Below are 20944 nucleotides of genomic sequence, written 5' to 3'. Positions count from 1 at the left end.
TGAAAACATAATACCAACACCAGGCCATTTTGGCACACACAGCTTTCGAATTGGGAGGGCAACAGACCTTGCATTACAGGGCACATCCGATTCTGAAATTCAGAAGTTTGGTAGATGGAAATCAGTAGCTTTTCTTAAATACATAAGGATCATGTAACTTGGTTCACAACAACATTCCCATGCCTACTAGGACTACAGACATCTACCCATCGATGCCGGGGGGGGGGGGGGGGGGGGGATATTTGGACATGTGTATAGTCCATTTAAAATCCAAAACTAACCAACCCAAAGCATTGCAGGTCTAAAAGTATGGATCATAGGATCATCCATTCCTTTTTGGGCAGGGGAAGCAGCCAAACACTGCCCAGGGGGACAAAGCCTGAACCTCCCTGCCACACTGCTATGGAGATCACGCAGGGGGATGCACTGGCAGGAATTAGACCCACAAATCCTACAGCTCATCAAGCATGAAGTACCCCCAAATTACTTAGTAATTCATCTAGGATCCAACGATTTGGTAACTCCAAACTTAACTAGCAAAAAATTCATACAAGAGATTCAATGCAGCTTCCTGCGATATAATGCTCTTCTCCCAAATACTAAACTGGTGTGGTCACACATTCTACCATGCCGTTATTGGCATGGAGCTCCATTGAACAGTGGAAAAAAGATAGACAAGAAACGTAAAAGAATTAACAAAAATATCTCAAAATTTGTCACAGAAATGGGTGGGGGTGTAATTTCACATGCAAACATATCCGTTGCTAATCCGGAATTGTTTAGATTTGATGGTACACACCTCTCTGAGCTTGGCAACAGAACTTTCTTAAATAACATAAAAAGTGGATTGTGGTCCCTCATTCAAGGGAAGGGAAAAGTATCCCTTAATGTAAAGTAATGGAGGAACATCATATCGATGTCTGTGGCGGGTCCGGAGGGATGAGTGGGAGGGTTGCGAACACATCTGGCTCGTTGTTTCCCTGCCCAGCCATCAGACAAGTTGGTGGGCACATTGTTGGGTAGACAGGTTGTCTACAAAGTATCCAACCTATGGCAATGTGTAATAAAAGTCAAGTAAAAAGTCAAGTAAAAAGTTTTCGATTGGGGTCGTAGCCAAGTCTGCAGGCCTGGGGCCCCCTCCACCTCTTGTAACAGGAGGGGAGGCTTAGTGCTGGAGTACTTGGGTGTAAAAGTACTGCTGACCAGAAGCAATCTCCGGAAGCAGGGTATACAGATGTGCTCGCAAATCTCTCGGTCCCTAATGTCTAGTACCTAAATTTGGGATCTCGGGCATCTGTGACCAACACAGGGCCACTGGTTTTGCCCGGTACTTATTAGTCGGTATGCCAGCTATCCCTCCTGGACCCTATTTTTTGATTGTACATTTATGCAATGCGGCCATTTAATGCCAATTCCCTTATGTCCATCACAGTTATGAGTAATGCAAGATTGTATATGTTTTTGTTCAAGTCTTTAATAAATGTAATGAAAATTATGCAGCTGTTGTCTATTGTAAAGCTGGCAACAAGGAAAGGTCATGATGACCGTATGTGTGAAAAGAATCAAGTAACAAGGCATGTCAGGTCCTGGGGGGCAGTGATTACCTGACTGTTCAATTAAGGCAGATTAATTTGCCCTTATACCAAATTAATCTCATTTAATTGACGGAAGCACATTACAATGTCGTTAAAACTAATAGTGGAATGAATTGGTTATAATCCAAAAGGCAAAAGACTGGTATTGGTACGAGTTGATTAATTGATGGCACTTCCTTTTCCCGCCATCCAGCAACAGGGTGAGGCAGGAGATCCACATCAAAATTACCCACCCACCCGTCCCCTTTTTTATATACATGTAATTTCATACTATTTGATTCGTACATTCCCTTATGCCATCTCATATATTCCCTAAAACTTTAAGAAAATTCTACCAAAATATCCAAACCTATTATCAATATGAAAGAGTTATCCGTCATTAGCCAATGCAATCATTGGCTAATGAAAATGTCACCAAATTGCAGTAATCTGCTGTCAGATCTTTTGCTTTTTTCAGATATTCAACAACAAACAGGTACCGGCAGGAAATCCAGCTCATAGGGATTGATGCGGAGAAAGGACAGCCAATCCAATATTGTGCACAAAAACTAGTCCGGAACAGTGATTCAAGACTTGTGATTAAACTAACTTATAGTGACAGTGGTTAACACATCTATCTATAGTCTATTTACAATATTATAAGACTTTTTCAAAACCCTTGTCGCATTGTATTTAAGGGGGGCGGGTCCGGAGGGATGAGTGGGAGGGTTGCGAACACATCTGGCTCGTTGTTTCCCTGCCCAGCCATCAGACAAGTTGGTGGGCACATTGTTGGGTAGACAGGTTGTCTACAAAGTATCCAACCTATGGCAATGTGTAATAAAAGTCAAGTAAAAAGTCAAGTAAAAAGTTTTCGATTGGGGTCGTAGCCAAGTCTGCAGGCCTGGGGCCCCCTCCACCTCTTGTAACAGGAGGGGAGGCTTAGTGCTGGAGTACTTGGGTGTAAAAGTACTGCTGACCAGAAGCAATCTCCGGAAGCAGGGTATACAGATGTGCTCGCAAATCTCTCGGTCCCTAATGTCTAGTACCTAAATTTGGGATCTCGGGCATCTGTGACCAACACAGGGCCACTGGTTTTGCCCGGTACTTATTAGTCGGTATGCCAGCTATCCCTCCTGGACCCTATTTTTTGATTGTACATTTATGCAATGCGGCCATTTAATGCCAATTCCCTTATGTCCATCACAGTTATGAGTAATGCAAGATTGTATATGTTTTTGTTCAAGTCTTTAATAAATGTAATGAAAATTATGCAGCTGTTGTCTATTGTAAAGCTGGCAACAAGGAAAGGTCATGATGACCGTATGTGTGAAAAGAATCAAGTAACAAGGCATGTCAGGTCCTGGGGGGCAGTGATTACCTGACTGTTCAATTAAAATGATAATGAACGAGTAAATGTCTCCCCTGCATTTTAAAACATCCTTTGCTATGGCAACTGCCATAGAGTTCCTATCATAAATATTTAAAATATTGTTTATTAAAAAAATTCAACAAGTGTCTATATAATTCTTATTTGTAATTTTCAACCACTTACACTAATAAATAAATAAAAAATGAAGAAATTCCATGAACTTTCGGATCAACCCTCGTACATGTCAGTCATTAAATTTATATTAATATACAGTATGCATAAGGGAGACCAAATGTATTATTACTGCATTAAGGAGACCAACTACTATCCACACGTAAATCAGTATTTAACCACTTTCACTAATAAATAAATAAAATATGAAGAAATTCAACAAACTTTTGGATCAACCCTCATACATGTCAGTCATTAAATTTATATAATATGCAGTATGCATAAGGAAGACCAAATGTATTATTACTGCATTAAGGAGACCAACTACTCTCCACATGTAAATCAGTATTCAACCAATTTCACTAATAAATAAATACAAGAGGCCCAAGGGCCTTAACGGTCATCTGATTATAATACAACAATTAAGAGGATCCACAGAGTATAAAATGAACTGAAAGGTGAAGCTTTGTTGCCCAAAAGCAAGAAAAATAGGGTGATCAGGATCAACAAAATAATTAGTCTAGTGTTCATGAACAGTTCATAAATTAGGTTCTAATCTGTTCCCCATTTATCACTATCACCATACAGTTATTAACAAACTATTAGTGCTTCTGTACTACCCGGTATTTTAATTCCTTGTTGAAAATCTCTTACATTGGACTCTTTTGGTCTTTGATGAACATTGAATAAGACAAGTTATTTTTGTCTCAATTTTATTCATCTATTACTTACAAGTCTACCTGATCATTAAAACTATGAAAGTACTTTTTGTATTATATGATAAAAAACCTTGCATAATTCTCTTATACTATTAACCTTTCAAGTACATTATTTACAGTGATTCTCACGTCTGAGATTTTTCTCAAACATGCGTGCCACCACCGTTTTTTCCGACTCAGCTGAGAAAAAATTCTGAGATTTCTCAGAAAATCTTGAGATTGATGTATACCAGTCTCAAACAAAATCTCACAATTTTTTTTTTTATGGTAAAATGATCGCAAATGTTGTGACAGTGCACATTTTAATCAATAAATACACGAAATTAACATACAAGCACAGAAAGGATGTTAATTTCTCCCAAAACTTGATTACCCTGTGAAGGGGGGGGGGGGTAATTACGCGCATGTAAATATTCTTATTATATTAATATTGTCCACGCATGGAATCAAGCACTTTAAACTTTACCAAAAGAAAAAAATAAATAAAGAAAAAATAAAGAATAGAATATTCTAGTGGCACGTTCGTACATAACATTTATATCTTCATTCGTACAGGAATTAATATAATTAATTTAATTCATATTTAAATGAGCTATTTGTGACAAGACATTTTTATTACATGTAATTCACAATGTTCATGTATATCAGAAAAGGAAATATGATTAGATAAAATATCAAAACTCCTCGGTCCCGTATTTTTTTTCCCAGGAAGTTATATTTTACTATTTATTAAGGTAAATATTATACGAAATATTAAAAGAAATCTGATAGTGTCTAGAATTTCATGTACAAATTCTTCTGTTCTTTCGAAATAATATGTAAATCGCCATTTATTTATTACAGATGATAGCAGTCTGTCTAATTTGGTTCTTAATTAAATCTATAAAATTCTTGATTGAGAATTTGGATCGACTTTATACTCACAATGTATTGTGCGTACTTAAATCCTTGACCATTTATATTATTTATAAGAATAAACTTGACTTATGACCATTCTGAAATACATGTATAAATCACAAGAAGGACTGCATCTATTCAAATGTACTTGCTAGCTATAGTACTTGCAAGAATAGATTCTTTTTTAACAAACAGTATTTTTTAGTACGACAACTTACATTTTGAAGCAAAAAAGTATGATCCGTAGGTTCTTTTTTTTTTTTTTAAAATTACATCATTACGCAGTGAAACTTTTATTTACGATACAATTAGAAATTAATCAGTTTCTCATTACTCAATGAGCGTATGCGAGATTGATTCTGGTTTTCAATGTAACGATGATTATTTGTCAAGTGGTGCTATATTCGTTGTTTATTATTTATCTAAAAAAAAAAAAAGAAGACTTTCCGAGACATTTTGTCACAGGGGATCGTAGAAAAATGCGATGTGTTAGTTTGCCGCTTCCCTATACATGCCCTTAGTTCAAATTTCAGCCGGTTTTTCTTCCTTCTGGGGGGATATGAGCTGAAATTCACCGACAATTAAACAGTTCCTCGAGAAATTTCCTTGATAAATTAAATCCTGTAAAACTAAGCATGCGTATGTTACCTGCTCCTGGATATGTTTGCTGTTTTTCCACAATTATGGTATACTCGCAAAATTTATTACAGCATGTGAGAAATTTACATGATATAAGCCTACTGAGCATTTTTTTTGTGTGGATCTGCTAGAAAAAAAATTCACTCAGGTTTATTCTAAATTTAAATAGTCCCTATGACTCATATTTTTTTTTTTTTTTTTTTGCTATGGAGAATTAAGAATTATACAGATATATCTAACATATATAACAAACAAAGAAAAATGATTTCTTTTAATCAGTCTGGGGAATATAGTCTTGATCCGCCTACCTGCTACATGTAACGTCACAATGGTGGAAGTGACGCCTCGGTGTATGTTTTTGTGTGTTTATGTCGACAGACGAACCAAGACTACAAAGTTTAGATATGTTTTTGTGTTATTCTTCTGTAGGGATTTTTTACGGGGGGTTCAATGAAAATTTATTGTCGCAAATGTCGAAATGGAATCCTCTTTGTTGAATGACTCGAAACAACAAATAAAAGACGAAGGAAGTGTGGGATGTGTTTTTTCGTGATATTCACTAAAATATTGCATAAATAACTGACTAAAAGGTAAATTCAATCATTGATTCAACAAATTCATGCATTTTCAGAAAAAAAGGTCGTATATAACAACGAGAATAAGTCCAAGATTTTTCTCAAATCTCAGCTTACGTGAGATGATCGAATCTCAGAGATGTTGGTGGCATGATGTTTTAGGAAAATCTCAGCTGAGGCAGAAATCTAAGATTTGAGGTTGAGATTTGAGCTGAGATTTTATACGTTGGTGGCCCCGAAGCCAGATGTTCAAAAATCTTTATGAAAACTTTTACTTGTTTTGCCTCTGATATGCCCAGGTGCAGAGAAGATTTTCAAAGAAATAATGCATTTTTTACTACAGATTCACTATATTATCAATAGAGCCCCCCCCCCCCCCCCCCCCCACCTAGAAACACCAGAGCCTCTCACCCTGGGACCAGAAGTTTGCTCATCATACATGTAAGTAATCACTTTGTTTATCTGATTAACACTAAGGAGCAGACAGGATTATTTAACAGAATTAATGCATTTTCACTATATCATCAAGAGCCCCACCATTACACCAGCACATCTGACCCAGGGGTCATGCAATTCACTACTCTGGAAGAAGCAATCATGCTCATCATAACTATATGCTTAGCTTCTTTGCTTTTTAACCAGAAGCAGAAAAGAGTATTTTCAAAGAAATTTTGCTTTTTCACTATATAATCAATAGAGCCCCTGACCCTTTTTCACCATAACCCTTGACCCTGGGGCTATGAAATTCACAATTTTGGAAGAGGCAATCTTGAATATCAAAACAATGTACTTAGTTTGTTTAAATAATACCCAGGGGCAGAGAAGAAGATTTTCAAAGAATTAATGCATTTTCACTATATAATCAATATAGCCCCGCCCTAACACCAGAACCCCTGACCCTGGGGCCATGAAATTCACAATTTTGGAAGAGGCCCTCTTCCTCATCATAACTATGTACTTAGTTACTTTATTTAATACCCAGGAGCAGAGAAGGAGATTTTCAAAGAATTAATGCATTTTCACTATATAATCAATAGAGCCCCGCCCTAACACCAGAACCCCTGACCCTGGAGCCATGAAATTCAAAATTTTGGAAGAGGCCCTCTTCCTCATCATAACTATGTACTTAGTTACTTTATTTAATACCCAGGAGCAGAGAAGAAGATTTTCAAAGAATTAATGCATTTTCACTATATAATCAATAGAGCCCCGCCCTAACACCAGAACCCCTGACCCTGGGGCCATGAAATTCACAATTTTGGAAGAGGCAGTCTTGCTTTTCATAACTATGTACTTAGTTACTTTATTTAATACCCAGGAGCAGAGAATAAGATTTTCAAAGAAATAATGCACTTTCACTATATGATCTATATTGCCCCATCCTAGCACCAGAACCCCTGATCCTGGGGCCATGAATTTCAAAATTTTGGTAGAGGGCTCAATGCTTATTACAATGATGCGAACAGTTTGACTGCTTGATGTCCAGGAGTAAAGAAGAAGATTTTTAAAGATTGCATTATTTTTGGTGGTTTTAGCCCCGCCCCTCAGGCCCCAGGGGGACAGGGACCATGAAATTCACATGAAAGTCTAAACTCGACGTAATGAAGATTTAGATTTGCAAACAAGGTCATTACACTGACCATAAATTTCTCGACATGTAAAATTCTAAACAAGGCAGTAGAAAGCTCTGTATCATGGACTTAGTTGTCAGTAGGATGTCTTGGTTCAAAACAGTTACTACATAGAAGATACTCTTGCCGTTGCAAAATTAGTTGAAAGACGTAGACACCATCTGCAATTGATAATATAATGTGATTTTGTTTTCTTGCAGGACACGGCAATACTTTTATTCTTCTCATGTAGAAGTTTGCACATGAATTCTCCTTCATTAGAACATACAATAATAGGTCGGCAAATTAATGATCACAGTTTTTGGAAATGCGAATTATGTAAAACACATTGTTTGAAGGCTTTCATACCATCTGATGGTTTTGGGGTAAGAATCGTGATTTCTAATTTTCTTTAAATTTTCTACAGGTTTTTTAGAAACAAGATTTCATTAAAATCACTTCTTTAATATGGTAATTGTAGCACAGTGCTTCTTCACAGCATTTAGATATTTATCTCATGCACATTTAGAGCAATTTTTGAAATTTAAATATGGCATTCTTAAACATTTGTTACACCATTATACAATTACACAGGTATTTATATTTACTTCGAATTTTAACATGAAATTTGATTTGAGTAACATTTTTGTGGACATCCATGGGTTTTAACAGGTCTGGACGATTTTAATATTAATTGCCATAAATGCACAGAATAAACGACATGCTAAGGCAATCTTTAAAATAATGTTTGTTTGCCCTCTCCCTTCACCCAAAGATGCTATATACCAAATTTGGTTGAAATTGGTTGAGCGGTTTCAGAGAAGAAGCTAAAAATGTTCAAATGTTAATGTACGTCGCACGACGACGGACGAAAACGGATAGCAATAGGTCACCTGAGTTACTCAGGTGACCTAAAAATATGAAGAAATTCCTCGAACTTTTGGATCAACCCTCGTACATGTCAGTCATTAAATTTATATAATATACAGTATGCATAAGGAAGACCAACTGTATTATTACTGCATTAAGGAGACCAACTACTATCCACATCTAAATCAGTATTCAACCTCTTTCACTAATAAATAAATAAAATATGAAGAAATTCAACAAACTTTTGGATCAACCCTCATACATGTCAGCCATTAAATTTATATAAAAATAAATATGCAGTATGCATAAGGAAGATCAAATGTATTATTACTGCATTAAGGAGACCAACTACTCTCCACATGTAAATCAGTATTCAAAACGAGAGATTTTAATACCCTAGTAATTTACATGTTTAGTTACATGAACTAAATCTATTTACCTTTGTCATCACGCAAGAACTGTTTTACATTCATCCAACTTTAACAACATTATACATGCATACAGTGTATGCCATACATTAGGAAGACCAGATGCATTATTACAACATTAAAGAGACCAACTACAATGGAACAATGAGACAGTATTCCAAAATGTTCATCCCAATACCATAGTAATTTCCCTTAATTTGTTTGTATTTAGATGACCTAAATCAATTTATCTCAGCCAGAATTGGAACAAAAAAGCTAGTCACACAAGTGGCCAAACACATGAACAGACAGATGGACATGATGATTCCTATGCTTATATACAACCATGCTTATATACACCCAAAGTTGCCAAAGTAGAGCAGATGCAGTGGTTAGAGCGTCTACTCTAGAGTCGCGGAGAAAGAAGCTGATCCTTACATAGCGAGTTTTAATCCCACTGTGGAATGTGGAGACCCGTTCTTCAGATGAGACAGACGTATTAACTGAGGTCCCATGTCACAGTAGGTGCTGGCTCGATAAAGATCCCTCAATGCTCAATGGCCGTAAGTGCTGAGTATAGGACAAAAATTTGCAGCTCTCCACCAGCAAGTGGTGGCGTCTCCATATGAGTGAAAAATTCTCAAGAGGGACGTTAAGCAACAAGCAATATACACCCAAAACTTTGTTTGCAGAAGATTTTGTGATACATGCTTTACAAGTATACATATTGTTCATAAGGGAATAAAAATGCTATAATATATCATTAAGGAAAGCAACTGAAATTAAATGTGCACTTCTAATTGAACTAAACAAAATTACCCTTTGTCAGAATGTAGATTTATAAACAGGAAGGCTGTTTTTCTTCATTTTTTCCATGTCAGATTCAGACTGTTCTTCAAAAAATTCTGGCATACACCCTGTAAAAGTGAACAGTGCAGATAATAAAGAGCTTCTAAATAAACTGCATAATATTTAAAAGATCCACTTAAAAGGGATAACAAATGCATATAACTGCATCAAGGAGAACAACTGATATCCATATATATATAAATCAGTACATGTATTTTAATTGTGATATTTTAATATCCTAGTAATTTACATGTTTAGTTTCATGAAATAAATCTATTTACCTTTGTCCAATGACCAATGAGCACAAACACTGATTTTTCCTCTTTTTTCTTAACGGAATCACCAGGGCCAGTCTGCGGTCCATATGATTCTGGCATATGTACACTCTGTAAAATGCATATTTGTACCATGTACAGGCATATGAACAATATTTCTATACTACATACATGCATCATTAAACTTAATAATCTTTTTTTCCAAAATTCATTATTCATAGTGTTTTGCTGTTAGCAAAATTCAACAAAAACTATACTGTATATACTCGCCTATAAGGTGGTCTGCCTATAAATCAGTTGTATTTTTTGAGGTTATTTTGGAGGGATTTGCTATTGACCCGCTTATAAATCGGTACAACTTTTTGCCAGAATCAATTGACAATTTCAAATCAATGCTCTGATGTTTTAACCTGGTTTCAAAATACTAATCTTTTTATGACTCACCTATAAGTTGGACATAGAGTATATACAGTACCTGCATTATACATGCATTAGGAAGACCAAATGCATTATTGCAATATTAAAGAGACCATTGCGGCAAATGAAATCAATGTATGAATTGTATTCAAGACTACGGGTGTACTAATTTGTCTGAAGTATATCATGATATAATGTGATACACAAAGACTTGAACAGGATATGTACATATACCCACATTCCTAAATGTAACAACAGTTTAAAAATCAATAATTTTTTTTTTTTTGCAAATTTCACTGTCTAATTTATGAAATATAAAATATTATTTAAAACCATAAAGCATAAAATGGTTGAAAGCTCATTTAATACAATAACTGACATAAATAGGATGTTTAATCTACATTTATTAATATTGTGGGTCTTCACCCCATTTAATGTGAAGGAATCGTGAAAGGCATTGTAATTCCAACTTGCTCACAGAGCAAGTTTTACACAGAGGACCAACTCTTTATTCAAAATTAAGTTTACATACTTAATTTTTTAACAAGTTTAATGGGTTTATAAAACTTTAAACTAAGTCAAAATATTTTGCTTTCTAAATATGGACAAGAAATGTTTTTTGCTTAAAATCACCTTAACTTCAGATAAAAAAAATGCACTGTGCTCATCCTCTTCAAATGCCTTGTTTGTAAATAACTGATAAAGGGTACATCTCACAAATGCTTCATTATTACAAATGTCTTACAGTAAATATAGGCATCACCACAACTTATTTCATTAGTAAGAATAAACCCTTAAGCACTGAATATAAATGCTGAAAAGTGGTGCATTGTTAGGAGTTGATCTTACTACACAAGTTTCGAGATTATCTCCATTGCACTCGGCACACCTCGGCCGATTCGTACCTCATCAAACGTTTGATGAAGGTGACGGAATCAGCCGAGGTTTGCCGAATGATCTCCATTGGTGCACTCTTTTGTTATGGAGGGAAGTTTTGTTTCCACATTAGCAGGCAGGTGGGACAGTTATTTATATATTGCATACATTACGTCATTGATATACTGTGAAACCTGTCTTATCCAACATGTTGAAGGGGAATAAAATCAATGTCAGATTAGACAGTGTGTCGGATTACCCAGTGTTGAATATTTCTGAGCATTATGATAAATGTCAGGTGACTTCATACAGAAAAAAAAAAACATTTTTCGTTAGGTTTAGAGTACATGTGTATTTAATTGTCAAAGTATGTGTGTGTGTGTGTTTCTTTGTTGTATAAAATATACCTTCGGCTGATTAACATTTCTTTGAGACACATCATTTGTTACAGCACTAGTAAACTCTGTAGTAATATACGATAATTTCTTTTAAACGTGCAAAACAGATGGAACTGCCAATCACTTCGAGTTGTTGCAATTTAATTTTTAGCATTTTACTTACTAACAGTAGATATTAAATATTTTGTCTACCTTCTGTAAACAGTGGTTTTATTTTTTTTTCTACACTACATTTCTCTCTGATTTTTTCTGCATTGTTAACTTCTCAAGATAGACTGTGCTATTAATACCCTCTCGTGACTTTTCAAATAAATGGGACGTACCTCTAAAACATTGTTATTGCGATTTAATTTTTATCAAACAACATTAACATTTTAAAATTTAATGGGTCTACTTAAAGTGGAAGTTTTTTGCTTCCTGCAAATCTTTCATGTGCACAGTCTCACTTAATTCAGTGTATATTAACCCGGAAATGAAACATTTTCTATTAGACGAGATGCTGTCTTCAAATTGTGTGTTGTCTACATGTTATACAGTAGTTTGCTGTACTCATTTTTTAGGGAGACATGACTTTAAAGGACTCTGACTGCATGTTTGATTTCAATTTCAAGCAAAAAATCTTATTTATTCTGTTAGGTAAAGGCAATCTAAATATCAGGTACTCCTTTTTATTTTCTATCGCGTGGATGCTATTTTGTCAATGCGAGAATAAAATTGATAACAACGAAGAGTACTGATTGCCTAATTTTTAAATTCAAACACAGTTCATTTATTGTTTATATAAACACCATCAAACTAATACATGTAATTAACTACTAAGTAGACCAAGCTTGTGCCCAAATGGAACTAGCGACTAATTATGGTACAAATGTATAATTATGTCGAATTACCCAGGTAAAATCATAAGGTAATTATCTAGTCTTGTCGACAAAAAGCACCAGAATTCGGAATGTACAGTGGTCGGAATATACAGTGTTTTATTCTATATATATTATAAAGAAATTTTTGGGAATAAAATATTTAAGTTTTAATGGTCGGAAAGTCCAGTGTGCTGGATTGCACAGTTGTCGGATTGGACAGTGGACACTGTAACATCATAACTGATTGTCGGGATGCACTCTTCAACTTGAAAATTAAGGAATCAAAGAAAAGGCGTTAATTTTTTTCAATGAACAAAAAATCAGAACAAAAGAACCTAAGAATCAGAACAAAAGAAATATCAGTGGATAAGGCCACAGTTAAAAAATTGTTGGTTTGGCATTGCCGATTGAGTCTTTAAACACTTGGGTCAGTAGGTAGGGAAAATATTTTTTTTTTTTTTTTTTGCTGATACAAAAATTAATGCTATTAAATCAATTGTGTTGTATTATTGCATTTTGTTATACAAATTAACAACTATGTCAAAACAGATATGAAATTTCACACGTCATACAGATTTCTAATACAGTTTCAGGTCTTGAGTGACAATTATGAAGCAAGAACTTCTGCTTTCTGCTTTCTGAGCAGGAAAGGGCATATACAAAACAAATCAAACAACACTAACAAATAAATGCTGAAATGATACATCGTGATATGTAGGTATATTGGGTTTGAATAATACACAGACATTATGATACGATACATCTCTCAAAACAATTTTATGATTCAATACATGAATCTAGACATTATTTAAGTTATAAAATTTTAATAAAATTACTTTCTTATTAATTTTTTTCTAAGGATAAATTAACCATAAATGTACAAACAAACAAACAAAAAAAAAATCAAAAATCAAATCACTTGAATTGAAATTTACAGCAAGGTATTGCTGTAAAAATTATCATTAATATATTTGTCTAGGGAGGAATTGATGGGAATTGCTTTAATTTGTTTTTAAAAATTTCAAAATGATTTATAAATCATGATTGTCAAATGTCAATAAATAACACAATAAAGTAGATTCATCATTTAGTGTAATGGCTAAGCATTCAGATTTGTTGTGTTTCTCATATATATACTGAAACTTTGAATGACACAGTTTATAAACAAGCTGTCTTCTCTGTAGTAGCGGCACTAGTGAAGAATCCAACATGTTTCAAAACTTGTAAGAATGGCCTGATTTGAATGTGTAAGATACAGTTGCAATGCCAACCATGCCAACATTTGGCATTTGTTTATTTTTTAGTTATTTATGAACCAGCAATAATTAGGGCTGCACCAAATATATTGATACATATCTAGATTAATGAATATATCGTATCCAAAAAATAACTTAATTCCAATACATTTTGGGCAGGCAGTTTTTTTATGTAATTCTGTGAAAAAGTTGGGAATTTCAATCACCAAAGATTATATTTAACTGTTTTGAATTAAAACTGATCAAAAATGATATAATCGTTAAGGAGGTAGCACATCTTAGATGATTATTACAAAATCATAAAAATACATAGACAACTTTACTTAGCATGTTGATTTTACAGTCAAGAAAAGTTTGAATTTGAAGTGTAATTTTTAAAGACAGTGAGACAAAAAATTAAAAATGAGTTGCAAAACAATTATTATTTTTATAAAATTCATGCATAATGATTTATAAGACTTTTTGACAGAATTGTGAAAGAATCCAATATATTGCATATCGCATTAAAAAATGTCTTCTTCTTTTTTTTTGCTCAATACACAGCCCTAGCAAAAATGATATACAACAAGGACTTTGATTGGATTATTAACATACATTCAATTGATCATAATTATTAACTGTTATTGCACTTTCATTTTCAAAATGTTGTTAGGTATGTTGTTTGTTCATTCTTTTGCATTGATATTATAATTTATAAAAGAGTATTTTAGCAGAAAAAAATTATCAATTTACCTTTCTTGGAATAAAGACATGTTGACCCTTGAGCTGAGATTTTCTCTCTTTCCATAGATGTGTTACACTGGGGTCCACATGATTCTAGCAGAGACCCTGTAAAAAAGGACTTAATTATGGAAAAGCATGAAGAATATATGCCTATTATACATATCTTAAATTCTAATAAAAACAATGTTTTTTAATTAAGATCCATATATTTCTAATGATTGACATAATACAAATTCAAAATAAAATATGCATGTCTATATTATACCTTAAGCAGACCAATTGCATTAATACATCCTTCAGGAGACCAACTTAAATCAATATTTGAGAAATATTTGTGAGAACAATAAATTTGTCTACTTTACAGTACTAAATGTACATGGAATCTATTGGATCATGTTACTTTAATTGACCTGCCTTAGTTCAACACAGTAATCTAACAAAGAAATTGAGCCAAAACAACATTTTAAGACTTTTTGAACAGTGCATGTTCCTATCATTTCAAAACCATTACCAGTAAAAAGCTAATATAGGAAAATGATGACAATTAATTAATATTGTACTTTCAGGTATATTAAATGAATCAATCTGATTCGTCAAGAAACATTTGTTAAAAAGCACTATTACCCACTGAATAATGAAGCCACGCCCTCCAGTGTCGCAACAGTCAACATTGCTTGACGACGGGTGATATTCCAAAAAATAGTGACTGCGCAGATTTATGCGCTCAAGGTTCACTATTATTTGTATTTGTATAAAACATTCAGTATAATATAATAAATGTTGCATGTAGTTGAGTGTAACATTGAAAATTTTCACCCCTTGAAAACCAAATACGTCAAAAAGGGGATAGGTTTCTTTTCCAACTTCTATATAGTTTCGCCCCTGCAAAAACTGGTATAGACCTAGGAAATGTTTAAACGGGCTAAGAGAAATCAAATGCATCGAGAGTACTTTAATTGTTTTTACCCAAGTTACATGCCAAAAAAGATTCAGAAAGACGTCACATAAAGTTAACGTTGATTTGAACTGAAGTTAGGGTGTCAAAAGTCATTCACGTCCAAAAGTGACATTGATCATGTGTGGTAGATAATAAACTCCTACGAGCAAAATATGCTGGCATAATCAAGTGAGGATCTTTCCCTAATCCTATATATAAATCCATTTAATACAATATTATATGCACTTAAGCAGCTGTTTATGACATTGTAAAATTACATAAACAAGACCAGTTTATATAATTTATAACAAGACCGGTTTATACAATTTATATACCAGAGTAATTAATAATATAATTTATATAATTTTATCAAGATAAGTGTATGGGGTAGAGGGAGCAGACATTGAGAAACAATGTTGTCGGACCTCATGAAACTAAACTAACAGTCTTCCAAATAACCCGGGAGTCCAATGCCAGGGACCTGTTAAATTTGCAGCTGGGCATGTAAAAATTGTCAAATTACATGTCCGAAGAGGGCATATGTGAATCTTCTTTCATTGTACGATCTTTACTTGCCATTTATTCTGTCCTACCCCCATTATTCCCGTAAACGTTGCTATATGTAATGTCTTAGATGGATTGCCTGTCTACATTCTCGATACGACCTGTCAAATGATTGTCAATCTAATCATTGAAGTGTTTAGTTTAACCTATTTGTTTTCTCGAAGTTTCTTGCTAAATTACGAGACGTTCATCGATGCCACATACTGTGGCACTACAGTCATGATCCCATTTCTGAAATTCAGTTCAGCTAAACCGGCCAACAAATGACCAGCATGCAACTCAAAAGTTATTAATGAACAAAAACGCTTTAGAAAATGGCAATCACGGTGAATAAACACACGTGGTACAGTCACGGAGAAATACAATGCTGAAAAAATTAATATAAAACCTTTATACCTAATGTTTTTTTTTTGTAGCACAATACTGGTAAATGTAAGAATTTTGAGTAGGGCATGTACAAATTTGAATGCGCTGGGTAAAAATGATAGGTCTACATGCCCGAAGGGCATGTGCTGAAAAAGAATTGTTGTGAAGACTGAACTAAAGTGACAGCGCCGGGTGATCATATAAAGTCCCTTTTATTACATAATAATTTGGCAAATTATCAACATATCACGCTAAAATTTCCAAGATATCTTAACGGTGAGAATTTTTATTTTTTAAGTTGAAACCCTGTGACCTGTGAAAAAAATGAAATTTGTATCATCTAAAGTCTTAAGATGTATCAAGGTAATTTTCAAAACAAATTTGCGGTTGGGGTTATAAATGAAGGATAAAACCAGAGACCTCGGAATGGAATACTTGGAAGTCTCTGGTTTTATTCTACCCCAACTGGAAGTTGTATCCCATCTAAAGTCTTAAATTTAACAATGTATCGAGGTAATTTTCGAGGAATAAATGAGTGGTTTACAATAAAGAGTCTCGACCAGAGACGTCTGAAACGATTTATTTGACAAGAAAAAAGTCTCATGAAGCGAACAATGTCATTTTAAAGTAGGTTAATGATTGATATATGAACAAAATACGAGCTTAAAGCAGGGTGCCTAAAATTGAGTTAGATACCTTGTGGTAAAAATAAGTAGGGGTGCACCGTATATGAAACAAGTGCCTGTGATTGATAGTCTGAAATTTCTCTTCACATAAATATTAAAAGCTTGCAGTGATCGCTATAAATCTATACAACAGTCAAGTTACATATGGTAAACTAACATAAAAACAAGATTACAACAGTCATGATTACAGAAGGTATATTTTGAAGACTCTAGGTCAGTAGGTGAATGTAAACAGGTAAACACACGTGGGACAGTCACCGCAAATAAATGAACCACAAAACGACTTATAACATTAAAATGTAAATATTCATCTGCACACAGAGTTTTGCATAATAATTTTAAAAAAGTGTAAATTAAAATATAAAATAAACAAACCTCAAACCTTGTAACAAGGCTTGTTTCCCTGCATTCTTATATCTGGTTCTCTGTCACTGAAAATGCAGGGAACCCAGGGTGCGTTATTAACTCGTACACAGATTTGTTGATACGAATAAACCTATAAACATATATATACGAAATACAATATTATCTTAAAAAATGAAGAATTTCAAATTGCTTGAAAAATTATCTTTATGTAGTTTATAATAAATGGTTGTAATTGTATATTAATTTCTATCTATCCATTAAAATTTGATATTTATATCAACTTATGTATCCGTCTGAACAATTATTGTTTTTACACTCCCTGTCACATCTTCATAGTTAAGCCTGTAAGCATGGTAAGTAGGAATCAATTTCAGTTGAAGGGGACCAAAACCAAACATTTTTTAGTTTCATTTGGTGGGGGGGGGGGGGTATAAACCCCAAATGATCATTTTATCTCAGTCACTGAACTGCTGAAAATAATGAAGGGAACTAGGCTGCGATAATGATTTGTAAAGAATTTCCAATTGCTTGGAAAAAAAAAGCTTTTCGTGTATGTGGTTTACAATAATGGTTGTACTTGTATATTTTCTATATATCCATTAAAATTTCATAGTATCAGTATTTCACTATTTGTAAACATTAACTGTTACAATAATATTAAATAAATGTTACACTCACTGTGTAACATTTAGTTACTGTCACATCTTCATAATTAAACGAGAATATTCCCTTCCGTAAATATTGCTATATATCTGAACTGTTACCAATTAATCTTTCTTTGGTGAAAGAAAACCTCAGGGATGGAGAATAGGCCCGTACGTAATTTAGTTGGAGAGGGGGGGGGGGGGGGTGAGCACAACCAAACAACATTTTTCAGTTTCAGGTTGGGGGAGGCTACAAACTAAAAATTTCTTAATAAGCAAAAGAAAAATACATTACCAGAGGTTATTTTTTAGGGGGGCCAAAAGCAAAAGTAAAAAATAGATCATCAGAGGTTATTATTGAGGGGGTCCAAACATAAAGGAGCAATGTTTTCTATAGTATACCTAAATTTCATTTCGTACGTTCCTTCAGCCATGTATTGTATCAAATCTGCTTCACCCTTTTTTTACTGCATATGTATTTTAACAGCAGAGGACCACATTATATTAATAAATAATTATTAAATTACAGCTATTTTTTTCTTACAGGGTCTGTTTCATTTATACTATATCATGATGATCATGTCCTGCATGATGTTTACAGAAAGTTTACTTTAAATTTTTAAGCTCGACATACACATGTAGCTGCGTCAACTTGCGAGACTATTTTTTTCTACGTTCGGCCTAATCTTTAAATATTTTCTGCAATTTGTTTGTGGACTTGCATAAAAGAATTAAAAATATAGGGGCCTATCATTTAACTTTATTTCGAATTTCCTTCAGGATTTTATATACCGAACTATAGTCTAATGATTATTTAAAATCATACTTTTTCTCTTAAAAGCTAAATTACTAGGCAAAAAAAAACAAAAAACAAAAACAAAACAAAAAAAACACGAATGTTTGTCTTGCGTATTCTTAATTACAACTTATTACTGTATCATTTTAGTTACTTACCCAAATTTCTCAACATTCATGGTGTTCAGAGGTCATTTTCTGAAAACTGAAGAGGCATTCCGATGGCATTCGGAACAAATGACGGAAAGCACTTGCTAAGAATTCAAAACATGGTCCATAAATTTACAATATTTTTCCTTTTTAGGTTTTTAACATAAAAAGTGGAAAACTAAGTTAAAGAAACACTCATTTGAACATATCAAAAGCGGAAAAAATATATATGCTAGATTTTTTGTTTAATTGCATGTTTTTCATGGTCTCCAAAATGCAGAAAAATTATCCTTTGAAATTATACGTAGGTTATACATTCTTTTCTTTTTTAGGGAAGATGATAGGAATTAGACAACTTTTGAATGTTAAATAACAGAGTTAAAGATTAATAATATTTAATGGCAGACTGTTTATTTATCTATAAAAAGACATTTGCAATACTGATGAGGTCAAAATAATAGGGAGACCGAAAAAGGTCGCCTTAATCCAGTGGTCTCCCTAAGCCAGAAAATATATCCTCCTTGGTCTCCTAAAGCCATATGTCATATATATATATATATATATATATATATATATATATATATATATATATATATATATATATATATATATACTGTAAATACAGTGAATAATTTTGCACTGCCAAGGATGCATACAGGCATATAACATGTACATGTATTTAGTACCGGTATACAGTATACCAGTGTATACGTCTTTAGTATTCATGGTTGCCATGAATCGTGGTATTGCTGTTTATTTTTTTATTCGTATTTGTTAATTACAGTGCGTCATAATTTTGAAATCCACGATATTTGTTTTGTTGTATGAAATGGTGATAAAACATGGATAAGGATTCATATTCAAACTGACAAATAGTACGCCCTGTATTAATCCATACATGCATTACAAACAGGGGGTGTCATATGCTAAAGTCGGTACTGTGACGCGCACATTGTTCAACCTGAAAGAAGGGGCATGTAAAGGCATTACATTATTTCTCATCATCATTATCAGAATATACTAAATGGATACATTTTTTATAAGAGAACATACATAAATTATGGGTTTCTCTCCATCTTCGATTCACTAGCCCACTATCGCCTTTTGTTTACTTTCGCTTTCTATTTGAAATGAATCTGCGGATCTAATTGTGGCGGATTATGTACATCAACTCTTATTGAGAATAAATTAAAACTGTGAAATCTCAATGATATTTTATGACGGCTTGGTCAGTTGATGGAACGTTTCCATTACACGATTTCAAAGATTTAGGCCTAATGCATACAGTGTGATATATTAATATAGACATGTCTTCACTCACAGAAGTGTCTTTTGAATAATTAATCAATTGAATTCATGTAGTAGGAATCTTTTTTATGCCGTTTATAAATTTATTTCTTTGCATTGTTGCAAATTTAATGTATAGAATAGAATCAGATACATGCAAAAAATAAACATGGGGCCTAAATAAATATCAAAATAAGAACTAACCTCTCTGTTATCTCATCCCTTGCTCTTTTCTTAGCATCAGAGGTAATAGATGGAGAGAATTTACCTCGAATAATCCTTATGGAGTTACAATATGCCTCAATGAGCACATCCATTTCGATGTCCGTCCAATTCGGCTTCCTCGCTTTCGTTCTATCCATTATCTTGCAGACGACTCGCAATGTAATCGAAAGTAGTTAATACGCATGCGTAGCTTCCGTTACTAGGTTAGTTTTTCTACCTTTTACTGAAGAGTTCCTGTCGTAAGTTACGAGAAACTTTACATGCGGGACTACGTTTACGGGCGCAGATACGACCTTTAGTAAAACGCTATCTACGCACACGTAAATTCAGTCGTAAAGTCTACGTTTACGTCTACGTCTATGACAAAATTTACGACATTTAGTAGAAATTTATACAATAATTCACAAGAAAAAAATGACACTGTCCTTTTAAAGCA

At 33.8% G+C, this 20944-nt stretch overlaps 1 long non-coding RNA gene and 1 pseudogene across 1 annotated transcript in view; both read right to left on the bottom strand.

Moving 5' to 3' along the window:
- Positions 1-17572, bottom strand: part of LOC133178740 (uncharacterized) — a 28142-nt gene extending 10570 nt beyond the window's left edge. The window contains exons 1-4 of the long non-coding RNA XR_009720016.1: positions 17417-17572; positions 14498-14593; positions 9965-10069; positions 9654-9751 (exon numbers count right to left, since the gene is read on the bottom strand). This is a non-coding gene — a long non-coding RNA (uncharacterized LOC133178740). The remainder of the gene's footprint in view (positions 1-9653; positions 9752-9964; positions 10070-14497; positions 14594-17416) is intronic.
- The window catches only part of LOC133178660 (uncharacterized), a 38338-nt pseudogene extending 17693 nt beyond the window's left edge, over positions 1-20645 (bottom strand).
- Positions 20646-20944: the final 299 nt, after the last annotated feature.

This window comes from Saccostrea echinata, unplaced genomic scaffold (genome assembly GCF_033153115.1).
Source record: "Saccostrea echinata isolate AGI-Se365-2 ecotype Australia unplaced genomic scaffold, CSIRO_AGI_Sech_v1 ptg000003l, whole genome shotgun sequence".
NCBI lineage: Eukaryota > Metazoa > Mollusca > Bivalvia > Ostreida > Ostreidae > Saccostrea > Saccostrea echinata.
This window is presented reverse-complemented; position numbering and strand designations above follow the sequence as displayed.